The 13889-nt window shown below is 41.9% G+C and overlaps 1 long non-coding RNA gene across 1 annotated transcript in view; it reads right to left on the bottom strand.

Moving 5' to 3' along the window:
- LOC122424424 overlaps nucleotides 1-13889 on the bottom strand; it is a 277726-nt gene that overhangs the window by 219561 nt on the left and 44276 nt on the right. Inside the window, exons 7-8 of the long non-coding RNA XR_006264410.1 lie at nucleotides 7656-7819; nucleotides 90-276 (exon numbers count right to left, since the gene is read on the bottom strand). This is a non-coding gene — a long non-coding RNA (uncharacterized LOC122424424). The remainder of the gene's footprint in view (nucleotides 1-89; nucleotides 277-7655; nucleotides 7820-13889) is intronic.

The following is a 13889-nucleotide window of genomic DNA, read 5'->3' as shown; positions in this document are numbered from 1 at the left end:
TTTGCCAAGACTTCAGGCGTGGCTTTAGATGGATCTTCTGATTAGAGTCTCAAAAGGCTTCAGAGTTTTGGCTGGGGCTGTGATCTCACCTGGGAATTGTCTGGGTAAGGATTCACTTCTAAGCTCACTTAAGTTGTTGGCAGAATTCAATTCCTTCCTCTGATAAGACTGCACGCTTCTTGCTGGCTGTCAGTCAAGAATGTCATCAGTTTCAAGAGACTGCCCACAGTTCCTGACATGTGCAGTTCCCCAGCATGGTCTCCTAACTCTTCAAAGCTAGTGGGGCAGAGAGAAAGACAGACAGAGAGAATGAATGAGCTGTCTGGTAACAGAAGCGTATACAACTCAAATGCTTATGATTTCATCAAAGTGTGTTTCAGCAGAAAGGAAATACGAATAGAAGATCATACTTTCAGTACTAACAGTGGACATATCTCGGTCATAAGGTATGAATAATCTTGTTTACATTTTTACATTCTAAATGTTTCCAGTAAGCATGCAAAAGCTTTGATTTTAACATTCAAACTAATAGATGCACATATTTTAAAAAGTAAAACAGCACCCCAAGGCTTTAAGGTAAAAACAGTAGGCTTATGCAGCTCCCCATCTCATCCCCAAATCCCACTTGCCACAGAAATAATTTCTTCTGGTGTTCTAAATAAGATAAATATAAATTTTTTTTTTCAGTGTTGGATATTATCCATTGACTTTTTAGATGAAGATTTAGTTCTCCTTTCCCGGTCACCCCATTATATGCATACATTTCTCTTCTCCGGAGGTCTCTAATACAGTATAAATATTTATGCACAAATACATTTATTATATTATTAATATTATTAAGTGCTCCTCATTGATAGCACATGTGGTACTATGATTACTATGATTATGTGTTTTATTTTCTATAGAATTCTGTTTTTCTTGGAATTAAAAATCACCTCACTTTTATCTGTTGTTTCCTATCTACCTAGCAATAATTCATCCTCAAACTCTCTAAAAGAACACTTTACCTTCTCTCAACATGGCCATGCAAATCAGCTAAATTGATACCTAATCCTCCAATGCTGCTTTCAGAAGACCAATGCCATTCTGATGCCTGAATCTTTATATAAGACCCATTATTCTGTCCAGAAGCTTGTAGGATGTTTTCTTTATTGTGATGTTTGAAACTTCATGATAATATACCTTGTTATGAGTTATTTTGTACTCATTTTGTTGAACACTAGATGTCCTTTTCAATCAAAAAACTCATTATACAGATCTAAGAATTTTTTCATATTGTTTTGAAAATTTCCCCTCTTACTTCTCTCATCAACAAGCCTTAAGAGTTTTTGTGTTATCAGTTGGTTTGATTTAACTTTGTTTTTACTCTTATAGAAATGCTACAATGAACAACCTTGGGCATACTTCCTTGTACTCATTTGTAAATTTTTTTGTATAGTAAATACTCAAATGCAAAGTAAAATTTCTACATTGTAGAACATATATTTTCAAAGTTCATGCAGGAAATGTACACTTCCAATATGGATAATTAGATAATTTTTTTCATAAATGAATAATTTTTTCAGTGCTCAATTACAATATATCCACATGACAATATGACATTTTGCTTTTAATAATGCTCACAACTTCATTTTTGATACCCTCCCCAGCCAGTTTCTGAGTCTCTCTTGTATGGAAGAAAAAACACGTCGAACCAGTTCATCATCTCAGCTTTACAACTCTGTAGTTGCAGGACTCTCAGCAAGACCCTCTCTGGCCTCAGTTTCCTCATGTGTAAAATAAGGAATAATATCTACTTCCTAGTAATATGGAAGGATTAAGTGAAATGCAAAAGCAAAGTGCCAAGCATACAAAAGATACTAAAAACAATATTAACCCATCCCTTTAATTATCAATTCTATGCACAGAGACAATGGAATTAGCATGTGTGTTTAGAGATACAACTTAAATCCACAGTATAACTATAACTGGGATTTACAATGATTCTGACTACACCCAAGTCTACATTTCAAAATCCAGATATTCCTTGAAGGCTATATGGGGCCTGCCCCAAACCCTATCCTAAGAAGTAGAGCCTGGCCAAGTCCCTTTAATGTGGACATCCCACTTTGTATATCCTAGCACCCTCCTCCCCCTGGGAGAGGTTTGACATTGCTCCTTTTCTACATTGATTGACCTCCATATATTCTAGATCCAGAACAAGGGCTCATAGTTAGGAAGAATGACTTATATTCCATAATTTCTTTTCCTGTCTCATTTTCCAATCCATTTTTATGAAGCTTCATGACATAAAGTCACAGTGAACTAAATGATTATTGCATCTTTGATTATATCACAACTCAGGTAACAATCATTTCTTGAGTACATGGGCTTTGAGCTTTACTTTGTAGAAGTGGGTTTCCGTTCCTTCCCTTCTTCCTTCTTCCCCCCCTTATGCTATTGAATGGCATGCATCCTCTGCTTTGACTCTAGCTCCCTGTCCCATGCCAGTGACAGGGGACAAAGCCAAGAGAGCGGCATTCTGCCGATTTACTACTCACGTCTCTGTATCTCCCCCTTGACCTTGCCACCCCAGAATGTCCATATGGAGTCTGGCAAAGAAGCCCGCTGCCCAGTCCTGCATTACAACCTTCATTAGTGACTTATCCTCATGCTCAGGAAGTCTGACATAAACAGGCCAAATCAAAGCAATCCCTGCAGGAGCTTTGGGCAAGATCACAGGTTACATGGTGAGAAGGGGTACACAGTGACATTCTAGAATTGATCTGATCGTATCCCAAAGTTCCAGAATGTCTTTTTGTTCACTTGTGTTTTTTGGTTTGACAAGAACAGTGGGATAACCTTACTATTTCCACTGGGTATTTCAGAAAGCAGTCAAAACACATGTGGCAAGTGAAGATCAGTCTCAGCTCAATGAACTGAAAGACCTGATCTTCGTGATTCATCCCTTGAGAGAAATTCACTGAGCACCTCTTATGTGTCAGGCATTGCCCATGGGCTTGGGAGACTCTTGTCCACGATACATTCCCCTCCCTGTTTTTCTCAAATCCCACAGTCATGCCTATTTCTACTGCAGGGGATAAAGCTTGAACTTCTAGTTTATAAACTAATCATTCATTGAGGATTTAGAATATTCTAGACACTATACCGAGTACTTTGTCCACTTAACATACATTATTTCTTTGAATCTTCATTTAAGCCCCTTGAGATAGGTACTTTATTTTCATTTTGAAAGATGCAGAAAATGGGGTATAGAGAGGTTGAGTAACTTGCCCACAGACACACAGGGAGCAAGTGAAGATGCTAGGAAATGTGCATGCAGCTTATCCCTGTGACTACCACCTCATTCTCCTATATCAGGGATTACATCTCTCTTCAGTACTGAAATAATAAGGATCCTCTTCATCTTAGGAGTTCTCATCTATTTCTAAGTTCTGCCTGAGAGACACATTTCTTTCAGAATCCTGACTTTTCTAGATTTCTTCCTAGATCCTTTTCCCATCCTTGAGTTCTTTCTCCTCCAAACCGTTTCTTCGCTAAAGCACGATGCGTTTTGGTAACTCATGGGTAATCTTTTCCTTAACAAATTCCAGGATGGTTCTTAATATAGGATTTCCAGGAACTGAAGAACATTCTTTTGCTAATCAACTTCTTGACCACAACTGGTTCTGTGCAGGTATGCATTTTTAAACAATGAATTGGCAGTTCAAAAAGAACTTAAATCAAATCCCACACAAGAAAGCATAGTTTTATACCCTAGAATCATTCTTTTGAGGTCTGTCCTCTCTGCTTTGTGTAAAGGCTTTCAGAACCTCAAGCTTGGGGTCAGTCAGTCAGTTCAGTCACTCAGTCATGTCCGATTCTCTGCGGCCCCATGGACTGCAGCACACCAGGTTTTCCTGTCCATCACCAACTCCAGGAGCTTGCTCAAACTCACCCTCACACAAAAGGATGACACCTGAATATCACTCTGCTGCTTCTTCATCCTCTACCTTGCTTTCCAGGTAAAGAGGGTGAGAAAAGGAGAGGAAATCATCATTGATCCACTGATTTGTTTCAATGCATGTAAGCAGAAAGGTCGGACTCCTCCCATTGCTAAGTATGGGACAGACTTAAATCTGAAGCCTAATCTTAAATCTGATAAAATGGCACTTATACACTCATCTGTTTGTGAGGAAAACAGTCCATTGAGATGCCCCAGGAGGTGCATAAATTCTCTGAGGCCAAAGAGAGAGTTTTCTTTTTTTTTTTTCCTGTCAAGCCTAGCCTATCCCTGCCCTCCCATCAAAAAACAAAAGAAAACCTCACAGCAGTTCACTTGCTATACCTGGCTTCATTTATTTATGGGACAGCTTGAAGCAAAGACAAGTTTTGCCTGGTTAATCATATAAAGGCTACTATATTATTTTCTTTATGAATCTGGTTTTAAAGCACTTGTCCATCTCTGTAGAGCCTCTCACTTTGTCTAATAGCTTTTGATAGTCCCAGGTCACAAGGTATTTCATTTCCAATTTTTTGCATTATCCTTTCATTATGGTATAGGAGGGATATCTGTAGTCTTTGGGAATTAGCAACCTAATGGAATTCCAAAGTGTGTGTGTATGTGTGAGTGAATGAAAATGATTTTCTCCATCCAATAGCATAACATCTTAGTTAGTTTAATGTTACCCATGGAGGGAAACAGGAAAGAAATTAATGGATGAATTTTTTATCACAGTTATTATCAAGCAACCACAAACCCAGGTCTAGTTTCATGACCGGTACTGAATCTATACTTGGCAGGTCTTCATCACCAATGGGAAACCTGACAAGCAGGCACACAGACCAATAGGATCTAAAATGTTTTTTGAATTACCTTCTCAATATTCAAAAACCCGTTTATCTAAAACATAGCAAATCTTATCTTCTGTGCAAACTTGTACTCATGACTTATTGCCCATACACGTGGTGAATTAGCAAAGCATGCTCTACATTTGCTGACCTTTAATAAAGATAAATTCTCCAGGGGGGATAGAATTGAGCCCTCCTTTGAAAATCCACTCCTGGGTTTCTCCTGACCTGGGTGCCTCTCACATTTACACGCAGTTGTTTGTGAGGGCCCCTAATCACAAAAATAAATCAAAGGAGAAAATCCTATATCTTTATAGAGAGACCGCTGAATTAACAAAATACTATACTTACTAGAAAAGGAAAACATATTTTCCCTAAATTTATATGTGCATGTGTGTGTATATATACATGTGTATATATATATTTCTTCCCCCCCACCCCAGTAAAGTCTGACTGAAAGATCTCCTTACACATAAAGTGAATCAAGTGGGGAATTAGTCCAGCTGGAATGCTTGCTAGAGTTTTGATAATGAAACCACTGCTGTGGCTGCGTTTTGCGAGTTTCACGTTGGGTTTTCAAACTCACAATAGCTCACCTAAAGAAATAACTTCAGGGCTAGTAAAGTTCAAGAACCAAAGAGCCCACCAAAGGACTCAGAGCTTGAAATCTGCAGGATATACTTGCACTAGTTGTTGTGCTTGAGTTTTATGTCACTTCTCTGATGTAGATGCGACAGGAATTGTTTTTCATGTTTTACAAGGGAGGAAACTGGCTGACAGGGGCCGACTGGCTTGCTCCAGCCCAACTATGCTAGCGGTGGCAGAATGACAGTTAGAACCTTGGTCTCACATCACAGATGTTTCAAACACAGAAGAGATCTTTGCAATTCAGCAAGCGGGAACAATCACCTGTCTAATGCATCTCAGTGCACCAGCTTGCAGTCTGGAATAAGTCCCCAGAAAACCAGTTGCTCAATAAATGAAAGCAGCCACAATTTGCAAAAAGGAGAATAAAGCAGTTATGGCCATGGCGTGCCACGTTCTTAAGTCTCTCTCGCACCTATTGCAGTGTAACTCATCGTCACTCACATGGCCAGTATCAGGAAAGCATGACCACCCTGTGTGTTTTGGGCTTTGTCATAAGTCACAGGCCTGCAGTTTTTAAACTTCCTTCCAAAGTCCAACTCTCAGGCTTCAGGCACTCACTCATGTGTACTGCAAGTGAACCATCAGTGACACTTACGGGGACCAAGCTTGGAGCTGTAATACTCATCAGCAGTTACTTCCAACAGTATTTGCATTCAGCCAAACAGAAGTGCTAAAACACGTTTGCACCTAAGTGACTATAAGTCCATCAGTTAAATGTCAACAGGAAGTATCAGACAGGGATTAACATATTACAAACTCTAAGCAAAAAAATCACTCAGATTTCAAGAGACCTCGAGGTGGGAGACACAATAGCTATTCTCTGTTTTTACATCCAGCTCAAGAATATGTAATACGTGGTGCCATTTCTTGAAAGGGCCTCAGGTCAAACACTCTGGAAGCTGAACTCGGTGCAGCAGGCACTGTAATTGGCCAGAATTTTCTTTATTAATGTATTTCATGTGACAGGATGGAAGTTTGAAGCTCTTTACCTGATCCTGGTTCCATTTACATCATTAGTATATCGCTAACCCCATTACCTAAGGGTAATGCTATTAGCTAATAAACTATAAGGTAAAGGTGGGTTGTACAAATAAAGAAAGGTATCCTGGGATGAACTATTCTTATGTTTAAATATAAACTGAAACAATCCACTTCTTTTTCCAACCTCTAGACCACAGTCAAACTTTTTTTTTAAAGTGACTTGTAACAAAGATTATTTTTAATAAGCATGTCGTTTCTCGACAGTCAAAAGCTTTGACTGTACCACCCATACATGCTCAGGCCCCATATTCCAGGCATGAGCTAAGAATATTATAACTCACATACAAACCTCTCCCTTGCCCACCATTAGAATTTTAAGTCCCAGGCGAAGACTAGGTCTCTAGTTGAGTACAAATTTCAGCGGGATTTGGAAAAATCCTTTAAATAGATTTTTATTGGTTTTTAAGAACAGGGTTATTTTGTGTTAATAATGGGCATACATTAGGCTTTAGATAATTGCTTTATGTAACTTGGAGTTTTGGCTTTCAGCTAAATAAACACGCTATGTGTTCACAGGTGTATTGTCCTCAAGGGCACTCCGCTTTTAAGGGTGGCAGCTGTTGCCAAGGTGTTGCTGATACAACTCTGTGTATAATTTATTGGAAACAGGTGCTAGCTCATGATGAAGATAGACAGGAAACTAAAGCAGACAACATGTTTAACCACCATTAAAAAAGTTCAGGTTCAGAGAGACAATGTGTCTGAGATGTTTGGGGGATGTTGCCAGCATCCCAGTGCAAGTTTAAAAGCTCCTGCGGATCAGCATAAGGAAGAAATTGTACATGAATTTCAAGCAGCCCAGCCTAATGAGTGCCTGATGCTATGCTGCCAGATTTAATTGATTACATGAAAAATTTGGAGTTTGTGTAAGGCTAGCAAAAAATTATGAAATACTTTCCTAAGCTAATTGTTAAAAATTACTTTCAAATGAGGTAATAACTGTTAGTTTTCAATGATCTGGACAGTGGATTAGGCTATAATGTGTTTGCTTTATGCTCTGAGTATTTGCTTTGGATTCTGTGTGGAGATCCTGCAGTGCTGGGACGAGCCCAGCACTCGTGTCCACGGGGCACTGGTATACGTTAGAGCAATGAGACCGGAGACAGGATTTAGAACCGTGAGGGACAGACACTCACCCTCTTTCTTTGAACATTACTTGGCTATGGAGTCAGTCAGCAGGCCTGGGGACAGTTCCCATCTTCAGTCTTCTAGCACTATGGATGAGTGGGAATGGCTGAAGTCGCCTCACTTCAGGACAGAGCCCTGGTGACCGGGTGTGCCGCAGGCTACCTTTTACTCCCTAGTAAAAAGAGGAGACATATCAACTCACGCTCTGTGAGACATTCTCCTCCTGTGAAGAGGCGTTTGTATATTTTCCCAACTAATCTCCAGTCTAATCGGCGTGCTACATAATACACATGTGCAATAAATATGCATACTAAGTACAGCTGAAAAAGTAGTTGTTAAGAGTGCATGCACGGTTTTTCAACCTCAAAAACCTAAATATCTTGGCCATTTACAAGTTTAAAAAATACCCACAGGCATTAGACCACATTACGGACTAATGGCCTGCCAAATTTCATTTTTGGGAAAAGATTCGATGTTTGAGTTACAACACACGAGTGCAAAAAAAGCAACTGAAACAACAAAATTTGGTTAAAAACATTTCTTGACCCCCAGGCTCAGACCTCGTATGCCAAAAATGTTGACAAAAATTTATACCAACACCAGCGGGCATGCACAGTTTAATATCTACTTTATGTGAAAAATCATTGACAATTTAATGCTTGCATTAATTTGAAAGAATTTTATGCAGTAGGTAGAAACTTTTACATTACCATTCCTAATCTCTACCAGCCGTCTTGTTTCCTTCTCAAAGGGAAAGTGAATGACAGGGCTGGAAAAACCAAATCTGCTGAAGGGCCTGCGCCGCTGCTTTTATCACCCTTCCAACAGCCCCATCCCGACCCGAAAAGCAGGAATTTGGTTTGTATGCTGCTCAGAGCCTTCAACTGAGGTTTTAGCATAGGAAAGCAAATAGCTGATGTAAAAATAAACCTTTATTTAAAAAAAAAACTTTATAAGGCCCCTTTATTTAGAGGGAGAGTCATTCAAATAAATACACCGTTAACAAACTCCTATACCGAATAATAATATATACTGTAGCAAGTGATGAAATGGAATCCCACAAAACAAGTGCTGAAATCCGATGATTGATTATCAAACCTATAAGATAAATAAACCTTCCCCAATTAATAGCTAGTCTCAGGGATGAGTTTCCAGAGAAAGGTCCTGCAAGGAAAAGCATCAGTTGCGGAGAGTCAAATTCTGAATTCAGCCAGACTGGCTTTGAAACACAGCTCTTTCCAGTGTCTTTATGAGCTTCAGGGTCATAGTGAGATGAGTCCAATTCACTGAAGGAGAAATATGCTTTCTCCATCTGAGCTAATGAATTATCCTGGCCATTTGGGACCCACGGGTCTAAGTATCAGAAGAAGCTATTTTTCATTTATGAAAAAGGGAATTGAGAATCAACCTGGTTTCCTTGAATGTGTTTCTTGCCAACAAACCAATGAAAGCACCCATTCAGAAATTTTTATTCTCTAGCTTTGGTTTTCTAAGTTTGCATCCTTATTCTTCTTTCCAAGTAGACGCAGATAGCCCAGTCAAAAGTCTCTTATTGATTTTGGAAGGAAGCTGACTTCTTGTTTGTAACCAGCCATGCTCTGATGTCTCAGTGGCAGAGTTATGGGGAATAACAACTAATGTGAGATCTCAGATGACCAGCCGTGCTCCTATAATCTCCCTCCATATTATCTAGCAGGGTCTTCATTTTGAAACAATGAAAGAAATATCTATCCAAGGGTTGCATGAATGCTGTTTTGTGACTATGCTTTATCCCTGGTCTTCAATAGAGACATTTCAACTGAAACAACCGTACTGTTAGACTAGAGTCATGGGCATCAGGAGACTAAAGCTTACATATCTATTGGTCCATCTGATCATCCGTCCATCCACCCATCCAGCCATCCACTCCAAACTGTGCTATGTTTGCTCAGTTTCACCTTACAAGGACACCCTCAAGTCTACTCTCTTCTAGGGTGGTGTATTAGGCATGCCTGTTAATTTTGATTCTCTGACATCTGGGGGCCTCATTGACACTGGAACAGACTGCTCCTCCATGGGTTAGATAATTCCTAGATACTTTAAACAACTCATAAGAAAGGACACCTTTATATGCAAACCAACCAATGTGAAGCCCACACGTCAACCACTTCTGTCACACTATCCTCCTGCCCTAATCACCCCAGGGCCAAGTACAGACAACTAGGGACAGTCCCAGGGCCCTAGGGCTAAACCAGAATTATTCAAACCCATTGAGCTTCCCTACTGTGCTTCACCCATTCCTTCCCATGGACACCAATCAGGTTTCTTGCCCACTTTTTCTCCTTACTCCTTCTGTCTTCTGACTGACTCCAGTGCTTCCCCGTGTGGCCCTGCATGGCGTGGGATGTCCCTCCTCTTGGGAACTATAAGTAACAAACTATCTTTTCAATGGAAGCTGTCTCCTGACCTGTTTGATTCATTATACCTGAATAATAATGAAACCTATATTTATAAACAGGTGGGATAAATAAGTATACTTATGTAAATATATAAGCTTCCTTTGGAGCCTCAAAGAATTCTAGTAGAATAAAACTAGCCCTGAAATAATTGGAGGTCAAGAAACCTAGTCCTGGCTACATCATATGCATAGCTGAGTGGTTTGGGCCAATGGACAGGGAAGCCTGGAGTGCTGCAGTTTATGAGGTCGCCGAGTCGGACGTGACTGAGTGACTGAACTTGGGCCAAACCATGTGACCTTGGCTAAGGTTTAGTTTCCACTATCATCAACATGGACAATTTCTATTTTTCTGGAGTTTTACAAATGTCACACAGGTATGAATACATGAAGGATGCAAGTATATGATAGGAACAGAGTTGAATCTGTTATTATTCCCTTATATAACCTGTCCTTTCTTGGTTAAGACACTCTCCCTGAGCATGATCCCCATGTTGCTGGTGGGGATCATAAGGAGGCCCATTTTCATGCTCTGAATGAGTGGTAGTTGAGGGTAGTAGCTGAAAGCACAGACAGTCCAGATAGATTTCTTGAGGTGACTGCTCACCTCACTGACTGGTGATCATCGAAAAGTTACTATGCTTTTCTGTGCCTTGGTTTCCTGATTTGTAAAATGAAGATAAAATTCTCTCCTTCAGGGAACTGTTTTGAAGATAAAGTGAGTAACACAAGGAGCAAATAGTGGGTATTCTTTGAATATGAGTAAGTTAGGAATAGGAGCAGGTATAGGGTAGTAACAGTACTACAGGCAGAAGCATTATCAGAATGCTCATGATAGTAAATCTTGAGGCACCATCATAACATGTCTCTGTTGTAGCCAAGATGTCATGGGTCAACTGACTTCCACGGAACCAGGCAGCTGGTTTAACCAGGTTACTTTTGACATAGACAAGACACACCTCTTAGCTAAAACTAGACCTCAAAGATTATATGGTGACAGAACTTCAAACCTAAACAATTTTACTGTTATGAATGAGGTTTTAAAAACCGTACTAAGTCCTGTAGGTTTATGAAAGGATGACACTGGAACATACGAACAGGTTTTAAAAGAAAAACAAAAACGTGACATCTGAGCTGAGTTTAACTGAGGCTACTTTGAGCCAGACTGTCCTTCCATTCAATTATGAAAGCTTCTCCTTTGTGCACTGCTCACTTCCTTCTTTACCCTGTCAAGAAACTTTCTCCTGGTAGACATTTTCAAAATATGATGAGCAATAATGATAAATAGTTCTCGCAGACACTAGAATAATAACCAACAGATAAATGACTGAAATGTGTACATGCTGATATAACAGAAGCACTTGGACTTAAGAGTTAATCTGACCTGCATCTGAATTTAAACTTGCGGTACTTCTGCACAACATTTGCCTTCCCTAAGCCTTTTTTCTACATCAATAGGACAGTGGTGGCTTGCAGGGTTCTAACCTCTGGCTACATAAGAACAGCAGCCATGACAGTTAATAGTCATGGAGCAGTTAACACTAGCCAGACACTGTGTTAACTCATTTTAACCCAAACAACAACCCTAAGGTGGTTGTTGGTATATTATTATTATTACTGTCATTGCAGTTTTCAGTGGAAATTGTTGAAGCACAGAGAAGTAAGGTGACAGCTGCAGCCAGGATTTGAAGCCAGGAGGCCTGGTCTGGAGCCTATCTCCTTATCTAAATTTTGTGGTCTCCCAGGAATATCTCTCAGAGCGGTCAGTGCACATTTTTCTTGACTGCAAGTTGCTTTGGGGCCCCTCTGGCACAGGGAGTGTGAAGACCCCTCCTATCCCATCCCGACCTTTTCCTCTCATGGCTCCACTACCGCCCACCCTCACTGCTAAGCCCCTTCTGTCACCAGCTCGTATCTCTGGAAACACAACACTCCCTACACTTTCAAATTCAGGCTTCAGGAGCTGGTGGAAATGGGGGACTCCAAAAGGGCAGAGAGGGGGCCGGCTGCCTAGAGAAGGGGCCCAGGGAAACTTGGAAGCAAGGCCAGTATGAGTCAATCAGTCAGCAAGTATTTATTTAGTGCTAGGCAGCTTGGGGGATACAGAGAAATTATAAGACGCCATCCGGTCCCTGGCTGGATTTCTGGCTGGGTTCCCCGAATAAGAACCAGGCCCAGAGCGGGGGCCTGCCCAGCCTGTGGAAGGCTGCCATGGCCTGTGAGGCGGGTTGCCCTGCGGAGCAGCCCCCAGTGATGGTAAGAGCAGGAGCTGGGAAGAGAGGGCCAAGGAGTCCCTGTCCCTGCAGTGCCACACACCAGAAGCGAGTCATCCCACCACTCAGGACCTCAGTTTCCACAGACGTAAAATGAGAACACCACCAGTACCTGCCCAGTCAGGTGTGGCCGGGTGTGAACAAACTGATGCATAGGAAGTGCCTGGCACTGGGCTGGGCACACAGTATGCTCAACACACGTAGATTCCCACCGAGAGGCAGGGACCGCATGACACAGTAAAAGGACGTGTGTTCTGGAAGCCCTCCATGCCCTGCTCACATTCCCAGGCAGTGCTGTGGCAGCCACTCAACCCAGGCGTACTTGGCGGCGCTTCTCCCCGGGGGGATCCCCTGACGAGACACAGATGTTCGTGGGACAGACTTTGAACGTTTGGGAACCCCTGACCAGCGGGGGACAGAGCTGGTAAAGAAACACTCCCCCTTCCATGTTTCAGGCAGACAATCCTGAGGTGTGTTCCACACGACAGCTCTAGGGGTCTGACTGAATGGGATCAAGCCCCGCCATGCAGGCAGCTGGAACACAGCCTCTGGTTTGCTTTTCCCCTGTCCTGTCACACTCCCTGCTTCTCCCGCCTGTTTCCCAGGACCACTCTTCACAATAAATCCCTTTCCTCAGACACTGCTTTGTGTGGGGGAAGGTGGAGGGGAGTGGGTGTGACTTCATGGTATAGCAAAATGGTCAAGAGTTGGGTTGGACATGGGTGGGGCCAGACTTGCCTCTCCCCGGCACTGGCTGTGTGACAGAAACCAAATGTCCCTGACTCTGTGTTTTGCCATTGATAAATTGGAGCTATGGGTAGGCCTGACCTCAAGCCATTATTTTGAGGACCGGAGGAAAGAATGCGTCGAAAGTGCTTAGCCTGTGCCTGGTGCAGAGAGCTGGGTTCCCATCCTGTCGGGGTTTCCAGGAACAGAACTTGAGACCAGGTCACAAGGGAAAGTGATTATCAGGAGGAAACAGCATAGGCATGTGGGAGAGGGAGGGAAAGGAAGCTAAGCAAAGACATCAAGCAAAGTTGCATCAAGGGTAATATTGACCAGATCCCTCGGGGAGCTCTGGAGACAATGTGGACATACCTCTGAGGGAGGCGGCATCTACGTGCATGTGGCCAAGTACTAACGTGGAAGGTAGCGCTGACAAAGAGGCTTGAGTGCAGGTTGGGGATGTACATGGGACACTGTGCACAAAAGTAATCAAAGGAAGGGATGATAACAGGATCCAAGGAAATATGGTGGACACTGACCATGTCAGCCACAGCATACTAGCAGTGGTGGTGTCAGGGTTATTATACTTCTGTTTTTTATAGAAAAACCTTCTGGACTAACAACAGAAAAGCCAGGCTTTAGAGCATGTGATGCACCAGTTTCCCTCAGGTCTTTTCTTCCTGGAACTCATCTTCCCTAAAGTTCACACAGTAACGGCCTGTCCTCTGAAGCAGCAGCCTTTTGTATGGGTCTCCTGCCATATGTCAATAGAAGCTCAAGGATTTCCCTGTTCCCCAGAGCATGAGGAG

This window comes from Cervus canadensis, chromosome 22 (genome assembly GCF_019320065.1).
Source record: "Cervus canadensis isolate Bull #8, Minnesota chromosome 22, ASM1932006v1, whole genome shotgun sequence".
Lineage (NCBI taxonomy): Eukaryota > Metazoa > Chordata > Mammalia > Artiodactyla > Cervidae > Cervus > Cervus canadensis.
The sequence above is the reverse complement of the archived record's forward strand: the minus strand, read 5'-3'. Positions and strand labels throughout refer to the sequence as shown.